A 12,520-nucleotide genomic window follows, 5' to 3' on the forward strand; every position below is an offset into this window, starting at 1 on the left:
CAGCGACTTTTCCCTATCAACATCTGCCTCGTCGGTATGTGATCAGAGAAAAGCCGCCACGAGTGGCCTCTGCGATGCAGTGATCCAAGTTTTTAGGAATGTAGTTGAAGGAACAGAGAATCTCGACGTCCTTTCGCATACTCAGCTTCCCATAGTTTAGAGCTTACTTCATAGTTCGTAGCGTACCCGAGAAGCAGATCAAAGGTGCTTTCTGAACATGTTAATGACTTGAATAAAGTTTCCTAAAGCTTAAACACTATTTTTGGTGATAGTACCCATCTTTTCCCTATAGCTTCTCTACAGCAATATAACACAGCATAGCTGGCTGGGTTTGGGCCGCCACCCAATGACTCTCTCCTGATAGGAACAATTTAGCAATATAACACAGCATTCAAATATTCTTTTAAGAACAATTTTCCCAGTTCGAATATTCTTTTATAGTTTTGTCACAATGAAATCTTTACTTTTGGGAAAAAAGCTCATTTAAAGCTGTCTGAATGCCTGGGCCGGGCTTGGGGCGTGATATCTCGTAAGCCAACATGTTTTGGAAATTCCTTGCAAGACATGTTTCTAATTAAATCCGCTTCAAAAATATGCAAAAACAAAAGCTATTCCTTCAAATAGCGAAGGTAGAGGACCACCTTAAGCATGCTTTAGTCAAGTCGCACACCGCATTTCGAATCTAGGACAAGCACCTACCAAAAGTGGTCCGTTTGAGTCTCAGCGGCCGGCGTTAAAGTCAAATTAAATTATATTAAAAAATACGTTAAAATTATATTATTTTTAAAGGAAAGGCTGTGCAAATAACTGCTCCGCATTACGCCGCCGAAACGCAAACAAATTTCATAAAACGAAGAAGAAGCTCTGCTTTTTATATAAAAAGTAAACGAACCTGCATGCAACAATAAAAGTGAGGGAGAGAAAAAAGAATGCAAGAAGCGTTAACCGCGTTGTCTTTATTGACAATTCCAACGGCAACAACACGAATGCAAGCTTTGCCGAGCAATGGCCGCAATTAAATCGAAAGCGAACAGGTTCACTCGGGTATCTTGACTGCGCCTATGTGTGTCTGTGTGCGGATAACGAAATTGTTTGTAATGAACTGTAGCTTGCGCTGAAAAATTGTCTGTTAATAAGGTAAGCACAGCAACAACAACAAACGAAGAAATTAAATGCTTGACAACGCACTTTTAATGAACATAATATTTGTTGTTTGTACGAATACATACATATGTACATGTGTGTGTGTATTTTCTCCAGTCACAGAAACTGTCGCAAGTGCATATATTTTTAAACAAAAGGTGTCTTGTTCTGTTGGATCCTCGAATATATATATTTATATATTTATTTAAGTCTATTGACTTGCGCTGCTTCCGGCGGAAGAAGTGTGACTTTCATTTGTTACTTTGTTTTTATTAGTATGTATGTATGTAGTGCAAATTCCATAACTCGAAGCTCTCCATAACTCGAACTCTTGAGTTGGCAATAGAAGTCAATTTTTATACAAATTTCTTCCATAACTCGAAGTCTCTCTAACTCGAAGTTGTTTTGTGGATTATGGTGATTCGAGTTAGGGAAGTTCCATTGTATTCCATTTGTAATGCTGCAGGCCTTACATTTCATTGGCAAAAGCAGCGAACCATTATGATGGCTGCTCCACATTTGGCCGGATGTAAGGTGTAGGTGTGAAGTCTAGAGAGTTTATACATACAAACGAACCACTAGCTTGTTAAAATCTACCTACCAGAAGGACGTAATTGCAGAATATACGTGTGAACTTTCTAATTGCAACCAAAATACCCCTATTTTTACCATAATTTGTGAATCGTTGTCGGATGTGACTTATGCTATAAGTTATTCATGATTAATCCAGCGAACCGCTAAATAAGATTAAGTCCTTACACTCGGTCTTTCTTCGACCTCGTGGAACAAAAAGCATTTTGACAGATTCTGACCCTTCTTTATCCAAATAAAATAATAAGTTTTCTGCAACTAAAAAGCTAAACATTCCGCAATATTTCAATCACGCCTGCTGTCTGTTGGGTAACGCAAAGTCACCTGAATAACTCCTCATATAATCACTCAGATCAGCAAACGTCAACTACAACATTTTATTGTTGTTTTTGCTAGCAATGGCAGTCATTTCGCTATTGCTTGCTAACTCCAACAAAAACTACAAAAATCGTTTTTGCAATTGATGACATGACAAATGTTGTATTTCTCCACACACACATACACACTCACACTTGCTTGCACACTACAACGGCGCAGCAGGAAGAGACTTCAAATACGTTTAATAATTTTAGGTTAGCAGAAGCGAATTAGCTTTGCATTCGGCGTTTCATTTCGACTGCTCGTATTTTGCTGGGAATTTGCACCTTCCCCTACTTCTAGAATTACATACAGCCAACGACGAAATTTGTCATAAATAAATATATGTATGTATGCAAAAAAAAAAATTTCAGTATGAAATTCTCTCGTTCTTCATTCATTTCTCATTCGCTGACTAAGCGCAAAACACGTAAAATTTTTTTTGTGAAATACAAAGTGAGTAGTAGATTTCATTTCCCTTTGTCTAATTTTGTTGACTTTTTTCCAAAGCAAATACATATATGTATGTGTGTAGTATGCAAAAAGATTAGCAACAAAAGTGACAAAGAGTGCCCTCATATATTCCTTATAGTTTTTTTTATTATTTTTCTATTGACCTCAGTGCTATCTGCGGTTTCCTTCGATATATTTAAAATCATTTTTGTAAATGATCAGCCGAGCGATAAATCGGGCTATAAGGCGATTGCCAACTTTCAGCTCAAGAACGGTTCAGTGAAAAGAACATCAGAAACAAACATATTCGCACAAACCTAACGGTTATAAAATATAAATCTGAATTAAATATTTTTTATGAAGAAATTATAATCGAAAAGGGGAGTAATTCATTTCACGGCTCCTTTATTACCTCAAAATTCCTGAAGCAATTTCAAGTTGCCAGCGACCTGAAATATACAGTTGTCAATGTTTCGAGAATTTATGTCGATCTAATAATGACTCGAGAATAATGTGCCCATTTCACCAATTATGGGCGACTCTTTTCCGAATTCGAACTCGCCACTATCAGTTAAGTCACCGGTTAAGTACCAAATAGCGCTACCAGAGATTTGTGTTAAAGTTCCAATAAGTTTCTTAAGGCTGAAGTTAACAAAACTTTAAATATTTAACCGAAATTCTAGTGTCCAATGTAGTGGAGTTTCGGTAGTCGTATTGTTCGTACCTTTTGAAGCTCCTAGGAGGCGATTCCAGGCAGGCGGCTGAAATTCCCTTTGGTGGTTGCGGGAGTTTCAAGATGTAGAAGTTAAACGGCAACGGGAGAGGACACCACCCTCGAAATAGTACGGCTGGTTGATGACCGCTCAAGTAGTTCATAGTCTACCTCTTCAGTCCTGGAGGGAGCGTAGATTTCTCGATGTTCTCAAATAGCGATGTGTGATTAACCGTGCGAAAGACTTTTGAGAAGTCCAACGTTACGAGGATTGTCCTCTCGCAGGGAGGTTTTTGGTTGAGTCCATGAACTATTTGTGCGTTTATGACGTTAAGTGCTGTGGTGGTGTTGTGCACATTTCGGAAGCCATGCTGGTGCTTGGGTTGGGAGTAGCAAAGCCTCAAGTGCCTTCACTACTGGGGAGAGGAGAGTTATCGGACGATAGGATTTCCTTTTGTTGGCGAGTTTCTCAGGTTTCAGAAGTGGGATCACTCTTCCGATTTTCCACACATCGGATATTTGAAGATGGTCAGCGACAGTTTGATGTCCCTTGTGAGGTAGCTTACTCCCGTCGAGCCTAGATGCTTTAACATCAGCATGTTAATTCCATTAGGGCCAATGGATTTGAACGATGCCTTGTGGATGACACACAGAACCTCCACATCGGTGAAAGTAAGTGGTGCACAGTCGTTTGGCATTTTACGCAGCCTCGGGTAACACATCGTTTGACTTTGTCTACCGTAGAGTGCAGTGTAAATTACCGGCTAAAAACGCTCGGGCACTTTTTCGGGTTTGAAGAGGTATGGCCATTGAATTAGATTTCATGTCTCTTCGGATTAGACAAAGCTTTGACAGTAGTCCAGAGCTTACTCACATCGGTGGAAAGGTTGCAGGACTTCAGGTCTATATCCATTTTGTCCCCTTGTGTTGATTTACCATTTGCTGAATCTCCAAATTGAGATCCCTTATTTGGGGATTATAGGGATCGGCATGGCGTTAGGTGTCGCGCTCATTAGCTAAAACAGCTGGTTGGGCTGGGAAATGAAGCGAGCGGTAGCTGCTGCGATCACCTTGCGGAATTGACGTTCGCCAACGATAATCAACTGAAGATCAACACGTCAATAAAATAAAGGAATTGGTGCTTGAGAATCGACTATTGAAAGATCATTTGGTCCTAAGAAAAGTGAAAGCATGATTGGTTCCAAAATCACTAATTTTTTTAGAAAAACAGAGTCGAGTTAAAGTTTGTGAAACAATGCTTTCCGACTACCAAGTCATGAAATGTATTCTTATTTGCGAATAGTCTTGGATCTATGCTAACGACGCGGAAACAGACAATCAATCAGCCGAATATCGTGGCAAAAGTGAGCCGAAGTCGAAGAAACCACGTCAACACCTGGTCAAAAATCAATGTTATGGTGACGGTTTTCTTCGATTATCGAGGTGTGGTGCACTTCGAATTCCTTCCGACCCGCCAAACTGTCAACAAGGAATACTATTTGAGTGTTATGCGTCGTTTGCACGAAGCTATTCGTGAAAAGATGCCGGATGGGCCGCCAACTCTTGAACAAAGTCTTACTGTTTCTTGCTCACAGTAGTACATCCATCCACATTTAAATATTTGTTTAGCTACTAAGAGCATTTTCACACATCGTCTGCCTGGACCACCATGTGCTCTGCTAGTTTTATTAATCTGTGGAATAATTTCTAAATTCGACATCAATAACTTGTGAAGCAGCGAGACAGTTTGCAGTTGGCGACTGAATGCTCCACTTCGGTGACGAGTTTGACGGTTGATTTCATGCAAATTTTCGTATCGTTTCAACATTTCAAAATACTTTTTCCTCCTTTGATTTGTTGTTTTCGTAAACATTTCTTAGTTTTTTTTGTGAATTCTTTCTTTCTCATTCAGTCTCTCAACTTTTTAGCGATAAAGTGTTAAATGATTTAGCTGCAGCATCGTGACGTTCAAACTTTACACTTTACTGTTATGTGTGTGTGTGTGCTGTGCTTTCGTCGGTGTGTGTATGTGAGTTTGGGCCCTTGTGTCGGTTTCTGTTTACTTCCTCATTTTGTCTACTTGAGTACCACCAAACGATGCATACACAATTACATATTTACCTTTATGTACCTACGAGTATGTGCTTCAGTCAGAACTGTATGTACTTCATTTCGTGGGGAAAACGGAGTTCATGTCATATGCATATTTGGACTATACATAGTAGTTTAAGCATTTGTGAACACTCTTCTTTTTAATCTTGCTCAATTTTTTATTTAACTGAGTCTAGTAGGTAACTAGTATCCACTTTGTACATTTTGTAACTAGTTGGTAACTAGTTGCTAATTCATACATACTGTTATTTTCAGAATAGTGCCTTATTTTTAACCATACACAGTCTATCTAGTAACTAGTGCTTAACCAGTTGCTTATGCAGTTGAGCTCTGCAGCGCATACCTGAACACAGATACATGTTTTTGAGTACAAATCGTGTATGTACGTCGATCGAACGTGTGCAAATAGCAGAAAAAAGAAATAAATGTCCAAACTATCCAGCTGAAGAAATTAAATATTTATCGTCGTGGCAGTTCGTTAGCATACATATGTTTCTCGCGCTTGTTACAAATGCCAATGGGTGTACCCATCTTCATACATAGTATGTATGTGTGGTATGTATGCATGTGTGTATGCATGTGCGTACGTCGTCGTATCAACTGTTATTCGACATAAATACATTGTTATAACTGCGCAAACACTCATCTACAATTCTATAACTGATCGTCGTTCATTCTTCTCAGCGCTTCGGCGAGTGCAGCGGATCGATCGGCTTCCATGTTGGCTTCCTGCTCCGTTTAATGTAAATATTTGGTGACTTAATCAAGTCTTCGTTTATTTGAACAATTGCACGTTGGGTCTGCAGTTATTTATGTATTTGGTGCAGCTTATTTTCTCATGACTGCTTAAGATCCAAATCTTCACATTGAAAAAAGTATATTAAACCACTTTTTAATTTCAGTTTTAAGTAAGAAAGGTCTTTGGTATAAAACATTGAATGCATTAAACAACATTTAGGTGAATGTATGTTTGTAAATATGTATACATACGTAAATGTCTGAACATCAATCTATCGATAGTTGTGCTTAAAATTATAGTCGAGCAGCCTAAATCATTGTTGTGCCTCAAATCATAGTCCAAATCATTATTGTTCAAAATTCGTTATTATTTTGGTTTTCTATAAATTTTCATAATTGATTTGACCTTAAAAAAAAGAGAAAAGTTTATTTCATTTGCCATTTGAACCATTCACAATAGTAAAGTTGATCTCAGGCATCCGTATAGTATGTATTCCCTTGATGTATTCAGTTCGATAACTTTCTTGTTGCTTTTTCGTGGACATTTTTTGACAACAGAGCAAAGACGAGCGTAGAAATGACGAATTGAAGACAGCTAGTATTTAGTTTTTCATAGAAACAATATCTTTTGAATGAGTATGGATGGCAATTTGGACACAGAGAAGGACTAGTGCGGTCAGTGAATGAACATAATGTCAGCGGTAGCCTAGCGTGATTTGTGGATGAGGCTGTGTGCAGGATGAACACTTTCCCCTTTAGGTCTTTGGATTTTTGGATTTCGAGATACCAAGTGCAGCCAGCTCCTTCTCCACCTGATCTCTCCAACGCAGTGGAGGTCTTCCTCTTCCTCTGCTTTCCCCGACGGATACTGCGTCAAATACTTTCAGAGCTGGAGTGTTTTCGTCCATTCGAACAACATGACTTTGCCAGCGTAGCCGCTGTCTCTTAATTCACTGAACTATGCCTATGTATGTAAATCTTCCGCAAAACCTTTCTCTCGAAAACTAGTAACGACGGCTCAGCAGAAGTTCTCTTCGTTCATGCATCTGCACCATAGATATCAATATCATCGGCGTACGCCAGCAGCATTACACTCTTATAAAAGATTGTGCCATGTCCAGCTCGAATAATTCTCTTGGTATAACTCATCGTCAGTTTACACAGCCATATTAGTTTTGCGGGGATAACCAAGGCCGAATTTACTTTTCATTGGAGGAGTTGTTTACGTGGCGGGTCCCAAACTTAGCGCACAACCTTGGGGAGGTGATGTTTCGCCTTCTTACTTAGCTCGCCTTCAAACGAATGTTCTTTGGCTACCCAAAGGATATTTGATCTAAGATCGGAAGTCGTGAGCTGCTTGAGCCATATGTAAAATAATCGTTTCTGGCCACTCCCAAGTGAATGGCGATCATAGAGCTTTCCTCACTTGCGTGAACTTCTACACATGAATCCATCCTCCTTTGCTTAGAAAAACTTAAATTTTTATCGAAAATCGTATTCCTTCAAAATTTGTAAAAATTTCAAGCCGATCGGTCCAGCCATTTCAAAAAAATTTTTCTTGCCGACTCAGGTAAAAGTTAAAAGTTCTGAAAAATACAATAAAAAACATTTTCGAAGAATATTTCCAATTATACATACATATGTATGTATGTACATTCGATATATGTACTATGTACATACATATGTGTACATAAGGAAAACCAAAAATCGAGTTAGATATAACCCCTTAAGTTTCTTATTAATTTCGACCCCATTATGACGCACTTCAGTATTTCGTCAACCCCTCCTCTTTTGTTGCTTTTATTGCCTAAAATCCAAAATTAGCAGACATGGTCATCACAATTATCAAACCTCAAAAAAAATTCATTGAAATAACCGAAGTTTATGTTGAAAATGGTCTATATATAAAAATCTAGTGATGCTAGTTCCTTTTATTTACATGAATTCAAGAGAATTTTTTTTATAAAAACGAAAAATGCAGGAAATACAATATTTATCCGCTTGGCAGTGACGCACTACATTAGCATTTAACGCATTGGCCTCCGCTATGAGAGACGAACGCAGCTGAGCGTGCCATTCTGTTATCGGCTTGTGAAAGCCAGCACATTTGCGCACCCAAATACGCAAAAGTAACAGAAATTACTGCTCGGTGGTGCGTTCTCAAGCGTTTTCGGTGATTTCAATTTATCGCGTTGGCTGCGGAGCGACAATCATAGCTTCGCTGATAACGAGAAAGCGTTTAGGCAATAAAAAATATAAAAAAAAATATTTTGAACGCATGTTGCTCTGCCTGTTTATGCCGCTAAGGAAATATAACACAGCTAGACATAAACAAACAAGCCCACACACACACGCACACGCACTTGCGCAATCCTATGCCAATAAGAAGTCGAGGTGTTGTGCGGCCCGCATGGAGATCCATCACCGCTGCAATCAAACAGTGCGTGCGCTGCATGTGTGCGTGTGTGTGTTGGTGACAAAAAGGTGCTCATTGTATTGCCTGTTGCGCTGCGTTGCGCCGCGATCGACGTTACGCGCACCTGAGGCCGGCTGAAGCGACCAGGCACATCCAGCGCTGAGCGATCAGTTGGCAAACGAGCAACAAGCGGCTAACGGCGACCGAATAGTGTGTGCAAACAAATGAGCGGAGTGGAGTGGGCAAACAAAATGCGAGAGAATAAACACATTTTCGGTGTGTGCGTGTGTGAGCGGAGCGTCAGCGCTTCGCTTTGTAGTCTTGTTTTTCAAGTAAAAGTACAAAATTATTTAAAAACGTTATAAATGAAAACTAAATAGTCAACCTTTTATCTTTTTTTTTTATAAATGTGTACATTTGTAGTTTTGTTGTTGTAGTTCTTGCTGCACTCAAGTGTAAATAAAGCGGGAATTTGTGGATGCGTTTTAGTAACGTTTGTTGTTGGTTATGTTTCTGTATGGCCACAAGTCGGACGTAGAGAAAATGTGACTGGAATGCTCTGACAACGATGCCATTTGTTGCATAAAATCGTGGAGCTGCTGTTTCATATAGCGAACTGTCACTTCAAACATTAGTTAGCTTCTCTGTAATGGATCCAGGTTATTTGAAGTTCTAAAAAAATAAGCTGGATATCTTTTCAGAGACCGATGATATTGATTTAATATGTCATAAAGAAACAGCACATTTCAAACTACCTTGTCGTTCTGGTGGTCTGATGGGTCTTCAATATGTACTTACTGCTTTCACAGTTTCGTAATGAGCGCTTCCTTCAACCACTCTCCAACTTAAGTCTTTTCCTTCAATTTAATGTATCCATGCAGTCCTTCTCACAATTATTGCTTCCAGCAAGTTAGCCTTTGAACTCATTAAGTATGTCAAAGACCCATTTCTGTCGGAATACATTGAACTTATCATCCGAATTTGTCGTAAAAGTAACCAAAGCTTAGTACCGTTCCTGCTGGGGTGCTTTCGCAGAAATCATATCATCCCTGCTGTCACCTGCTTGCAGCGAAACCGCCTTCTAGGCGCATCAAGAAGTCATTCCTCAACTACGTCGACGACATCAAACAATACGCGACCAAACTTCGGAGGCAACTAACTTTCCACTGCCATTCACAGTGGAGCCATCAACACCTTCACCGATTTCCTTTCAGTGAATGGCGTACTTGGAGTCAAACCACCAACCATTGCAGACGATGAGCTCGAGTTGCCGCGAGAAGCGAGAGTGACTCTTGCGCAGCTTCGTTCTGGATACTGTAGCAGGTTAATTTATCCAGAATAGACCTCGAGATATCTAATATATGTATGTCCCGCGTGCAATGAGTCTCCGCATGACACTGGCCACCTCCTTGCATGCCCCACTAACCGCACTCATCTGACATCCCTCTCCTTTTGCTCCGACCCCATCGAAACCGCATGTTTCTTGTGCCTACGTTGGATGACATCGACGACAACTTAGCTAGTCCTTTCCATCCTAACGGGGATTAGGTACCCGTTACAACGACAACCATTCCCACGACAGTCGGGTCTACGTAACCAGAACGGACCCGGATTTTTTATCCCTCTAATGACTATTAACTCGGCAGAATTCTGCTCTACAACAACAAAAGAACCCAGATGTTGCGGCGTGGTTGCATGAAGCTATAACAACTATTACCTGCATAATACTTTACCCCTATTTTAATGCTGCTGAATATTATTAGAGGGTTTCTCAGCTGAGCCCGGAATGGTTCCAGAAAGATAAAAATTAACTTTGAACAGTCGAAATATGTGAAAATGTTCTTGCGCTCCGCAGGTCTGACTCTATGATTCAAGGGTCGTAAAAGTATATATTTAACAGTTGTGGTGGGGATTTTACTCGTCGATATTTAACCGACTAACGCATTTGAAATGTACCTGGTTATGTAGAACGTGGTAAGTTGACTCGCGTTCTGCTCACCGCTGCTGCGCCGCCGACGTTAGTTCTAAACGTTGCTGCATTCATAGCAACAGTTCTAATAACAGCAATAGTAAAACAACAGCAACACAAAAAACGATAACAAAACCACGACGTCAACTGCAGTTGTATTCGTGTACCAATGCGATCGCAGTCGACGACGTTCATAAACGTTATGACGTCTTCGTCGTGGTGGTGGCGGTGCTGGTGTTTGTGTTGTTGTCGTTGCTGTTGCCGCAGCGCCAGATATCGGCTATAGCTGTGACGGTGGCGTTTGGTGGCTGGCGCGTCGGGTTCACAATGTGACACGGCGTAACTCCCCTGCCATTCGTAGATCAGTTGCCGGGCCGATCGCACGGCTCACTACCAGACTCGAACTTGTGGTGTGTGCGCATAAAATAAGTTAAACTTTTCCCCAACCGTTTGTGTGGTATTTGAGCAACGTTAGAGCCGCGTTTTAGTTGACTGCAAAGTGCATTCAAGCGAACTGCTTGCGTTTGTCGGCTCCGTACGGTCGTCCGGCGCGATCGCTGATCGCATTGCAAAGTACAACGCGCGCTTTGTTTTTTCAGCAACAAAAGTAGAGTTCGCAAATATAAATAATATTGCGCTCAAGTAAAAATAGAACGCGTGAAATAAAGTTTATAATTACAAGGTAAAAAGAAGGCAAAAACGAGAACTTTACAGTCGTTTTTTCAACATACAAAAGGAGGCGTATCCAAACAGACACACAGGCACACAGGGTTGCTTGCGGCGTCGAGTGTGTTGAGTGCATTGCGATCGTCGACATTTGTGCGCCGAAACTGCAACGCCGCGCAACTTTCGGCAACTGCTGAATGGACAGTTTTCTTTTCGTGCAGAAAATACAAAAATTAAACGAGAATCCAAAGTGAAAATGAGCAAAAAACGAAAGCCAAGAACTTGTGCACATTGGACCGCAAAACGCGCTGACCGAGCGCTTGCCCCAAGCCGCCGCGACGTCATCTGGGTTCAACGGGTAGCAGCCGCATTCAGAGGTGCTTACTTTTCTTTTATTCACTCACTTAAATGCTATATCTTATTTATATTACACACACACACACACACACATATGTACTTACATGCATTAGCACTTACATAAACCGCTGGGAAAATGAACTCTTACCGTTACGTAAAGTCATTCGCGCAAACACTTGATGTTGACAGCAGCCGCCCAGTCAAACTGCTTAGAATTGACCGAGTCCACGCACCGAAAAAAGAAAAGAAAAAGCAAAACACACAACAGCGAAAAAAAGCGAAATGCAAAAACGCTTTTTATCGGTCAAAGAAGCAAAGTTTGAAGCTGCGCTTTTGCTCTCTGATCTGACACTTTTAATTTCATTTGAGACTTGTGTGTGTTTGCAGTGAATGTGACGGCGCATTAACTGTCATGCATGTACTTGTGTGTGTCGGTGCTGCTGTGAGTGATTCGTATAGTATATGTTTGTGTGTGTGTTTGTGTAATTACTAATTCTTACAAATTAATTCTGATTATTTGCAAAAAGTACTCATCCAACCAGTTCGTCTGTTTTGAGCGGCGATCGTCGATCGTCGAATTTACTCATAAATATTTATTAGAGAAAGTAAGTTTAAGCTGCGCGGTAGGGGGTGGTGTGGCGCATCCCTGGCTATATCAAATACTGTGCCAATAGAATGACTTTTTCGTAGCAATTAGCTGAATGATATTCATTTTATTATTTGAAAGCAGTAAAAAATTGGAATCATAAATATTTTGGTTTTCCAAGCTATTATAGCCTTAAATTAGCCTTGAATTTTATAATTTTTTTTTAAATGCTTTGAGCTTCTGAAGAAGTAACACTAAACTTGTATATTCTAGGATTAAAAAATAATGATAATGAGTAACCAGCCTTCTTTTTTACGCTCTCGTCACAGTTCACTCTACTTTTTGTTCGTATCGTCCTGATATTGTGTGGAATGAATGACTTGTAGCTGAATGAAAGAAAGCTAATTATTAACTAATCTT

The 12,520-nt window shown here is 40.2% G+C and overlaps 1 protein-coding gene across 2 annotated transcripts in view; it reads left to right on the forward strand.

Moving 5' to 3' along the window:
• LOC126760370 (thyroid receptor-interacting protein 11) overlaps positions 1-12,520 on the forward strand; it is a 50,818-nt gene that overhangs the window by 10,334 nt on the left and 27,964 nt on the right. Inside the window, exon 1 of one of the 2 annotated variants that reach the window (XM_050475960.1) lies at positions 10,861-11,534. The exons of the other annotated variant lie outside the window; for it this stretch is intronic. The gene's annotated coding sequence lies outside the window, so the exon portion shown is untranslated. Of the gene's footprint in view, positions 1-10,860; positions 11,535-12,520 lie in introns of those variants that run through there. 2 annotated transcript variants of the gene reach the window in all.

The sequence above is a fragment of the Bactrocera neohumeralis genome, chromosome 5 (genome assembly GCF_024586455.1).
Source record: "Bactrocera neohumeralis isolate Rockhampton chromosome 5, APGP_CSIRO_Bneo_wtdbg2-racon-allhic-juicebox.fasta_v2, whole genome shotgun sequence".
NCBI classification, from domain to species: Eukaryota; Metazoa; Arthropoda; class Insecta; order Diptera; family Tephritidae; genus Bactrocera; species Bactrocera neohumeralis.